The sequence below is a fragment of the Gouania willdenowi genome, chromosome 3 (genome assembly GCF_900634775.1).
Source record: "Gouania willdenowi chromosome 3, fGouWil2.1, whole genome shotgun sequence".
Classification (NCBI taxonomy): Eukaryota; Metazoa; Chordata; class Actinopteri; order Blenniiformes; family Gobiesocidae; genus Gouania; species Gouania willdenowi.
Genome location: NC_041046.1, coordinates 10,582,968 through 10,586,671, shown reverse-complemented (window position 1 = coordinate 10,586,671; position 3,704 = coordinate 10,582,968).

Genomic DNA, 3,704 nt, shown 5'->3' with positions numbered 1-3,704 from the left:
AACTCTCCCCGAGGATTCCGCTACAGCGTTACTTATTTTACTGTAACTGAGTAGCTTTTATGTGTACTTGTACTTTTTTGAGTATACTTCTAATCACTAATTTTTCTTTGTTTTAAAAGAGATAGTCATTTGTAATATTTAATTTTTACATCCAACTCCTGAGTAAATTATTATATTATTTTTTTAGTTTTTATTCCGTTTCATGGTCATTGTTGAACATTATCTATATGTTCTTAGTTAAACTTCCAGCCATTTTCTAGTTCAGGTTGGGGTTTCTACTTATTAGGTTGTTACCAACATGGCACAGTTTTACAGTTCATAAATGTAGCTATACATAGAGCCTGATAATTTATTTTTTTTTAAATTTTGAAATAAATGTGTTGATGTTGTTTTACTAAACATAATAATAATAATAATAATTGTACAAACCCTTTATTTTATACAGATGTCTTTGTGGAAAGTGAATTAAGTTCCAATAGTGCAAAATTTCGTCTCTTCCTTTTTAAGTTTATACATGAGACGAGGAGGTGAAAGTAACAAGTAACTTTTACTTTGGGTACTATTTAATTGAGCTATTTTTTACTCGTACTTGAGTATTTTATGTATGATTTACTTCTACTAGAATATAATTTCAATCAAGTAACAGCAGTTCTACTTGAGGAGGATATATCAGTAGGGGAGAGTAGGGTAAGATGAGCCATTTTCCATATGTAGAATCACTACATCAATGCAATCATAGTTTTGTCGTAAACTAATATATCTGCATACATTTCAGGATGTTCAGAATGAGCGTAAACTAACTGGAAGATAAAGCATGTCCAAAAAAAGTGCTCACCACGTGTGGGTAAGTTGACCATAAGAGCGCGGTAAATTCAGCCGTATTTTCTCCACACTTGTCACCAGACTGGCTGAACTGGTTACACAACACAATAAGCACAACGATAACGTCACATTTCACTCTTCCCCACCCCTTCCATTTTCTTACCCTGACTCCCTCTTCCCTGTTCCCTTCCCCCCTCACCCAGGCATAACACTGCCCTCTATTTTCATGTCCTCCCTTTAATAAAGTGTTTCTTACCCTTCCTTAGGGAGGGCGGGTGATGGTCACAGTTATGCAATGAAATAAATTCATTTATTTAATTGCAATAATAAAACATGCATTGCTGTCGTGAAAATATTGCACTTCATGTAGTGTTGACAGCATGTGCAGACAAAGCAAAAACAAACTAACCCCTGGCCAAATGGCTCAACTTGTCCCAGCTTGACTTTCTCAGTCGCCTCAGCTAAAATGTTGCACTTTTATGCAGGGTTTTTTTTTACCTCATAGATACTATAATTGATGTATAAAACAAATTTAAAATGATCAATTTTGGTCGAAAAAAAATTCAAGTTATGATCAACTAAATTCACTTTCAAGAGTGAACAATGTTTTTTTGCAAATAAATGTCTAATTACTTTACTCGTGGTTCTTATTCACAGACCTAATAAAATAATGCCTTCCTCCTTAATATGTGGTCACATGATCAATGTGTTTTTTTTTTTTTATCATTTACGAGCAACAAGGGGTGGTTCATCTTACCCCAGTCTCCCCTACTCTTTACATCTCTCAGAAGATCTGTTTTTATGAATGAATTTGAGTGGTATAGTAAAGGTGTCCCATTTAATGAATTATGATGTTAACGTTCTATAATACACTGGTTTCTGTGAGAAATGTCTGATCAATTGTACTCAGGAACAAGTTCAGATGAACTACGGCCGGGCCCGCGGAAAGTCTCCGCGCCGAATAGTACGTACCACGTTCCAGAGAATTCAGTCAAATGACTCGGCGCCATCAAGTAAAAAAATGTCTCATAGAATATCCACGTCAAATTACAGCCGGATTCAACGAGCATTAACGGAGGAGTAGTCATTTGAAAAATGGCACCCCCATGGCACATGCGAAGTAATGGGCCCCATGTGTGTCAATGTTTCGGTACTACCAACTGTCGCAATATTTGACTCACAAATAAATGAGAAAAAGACTTTAATGGAAATTGCCAAAAACGGTCCCCTCGGGTTCCTAATCGAATTTTGTGAGGCATATCCGTAATCTACGTTGAATTGCCTTTGAAATGATATATCACATGACTATGTCCTCATAAATTTGGAAATTACCGGAAACACGGGGTAATGGGCCCCATTTATATATTGGTATATGCTAATGATTTGGTACCACCAACCGTTGTAATATTTGACTCGCAAATAAATGAGAAATCGACTTTAATTTAAATCGTGCTCCAAGCGTTGATGCGTACACATCCATAAATTATACCTACCAAACTTCAGCCCCATCCATTCACGAAACACAGAGGAGTAGTGATTTTAACAAGTGTACACAACAAGAAGAAGAAGAAGAAGAAGACCAAAGCGAGTAGCGTTTTGAGTCCAGTAGCCCGGCCAAATAAAAATATTATCAGGTTGTAAAGGCTCGTCCACTGTCACTTAAGAACATGTTTAAAAAAGATATATAATACATGCCAAAGAATTCTGTAACCTTAAATACAACAACACTTTTTACTTTTTTTGACTTCCTGTTCCACTAACTCTGTTAAAAGACATTACATCTGCAAAGATTTTAAAATGGCCGAAAGAAAGAAGATAAGATGCAAATACTTAGTTTATTCAGGTTTGCTCACCGTAAAAGAACTTCAGTTTAAGATTAATATTAATGTTTACCATACAAAGGTATTATTGAGATTTAATTTGGATGTCAGTTACTGTGTATTTTGTGACGTCTGGACTGAGGATTTAAATCATCTTTTCTTTTTGTGTGACAGAGTTTCTGCAGCAATGTTCAGAATTGGTTTCAATCGAAAGGGATTCAACTTAATGTATAGTCACTGTATCAGATGTAAAATTTGGCTTGTTTATTAGAAATAAAATTATTGATTTTGGTGTGAATATTATTGTTTTGTTAAGAAAACACTATATTCATAAATGTCATTTTTTAAAATCCAAACCTAACTGTCGTCCCCTGCGGTCACAGATTTTTCTCGTGTCGCATCGACATCTTTAACTTTTCCCTGTTTTTTTGGAGGAACCAAAAGCACCACACGTTGGCATTTTGACTAAAAAAGCTGCTAAATGATCGAGAAAACAGGTTGATGGCTTCACTCCAATAGAAAATAATGGGATGTTTACAGGCAGCGGGGCCGTGTGACATCATCAATCATGTGAATTCAAGATGGTGGAACACAGGCTCTAAAACTATGAAGTTAATCAAATGAATGTGGTGCATAATAGTGTGTGTTGTTAGGCAGAGATCTTCTAATAAGTACATTTCAAAGATTTTAGGTTGGATTTGTAAAAACAGTGGAGGATCCCTTTAAAAAGTTACTTCTGTTTTAATGAGGAGTATTTCAAGCTAGCCAATGCCAGGTCATCCCAGCAGTCGCCCTCCACTGGTACAAATGATAGCTTTGACATTTTTTTTTTAATGATAAAAAAACATGACAAAGTTCATTGATTCATAAAAACAAGTTGTATTTTCTTACATAAACAATGTCCCTTGACCCTTGAGACGTTTGTGCAAATGAGTTTAAGCACTGATATGAAACACAGTGTGTGGAAGATACATGGTCACATGGTTTAAGAGGCACAATAACATAAAAGAACGTCCAGAAGCCTGGAAGTGATTTCCAACGACTTTGATGAAAGATACCAAG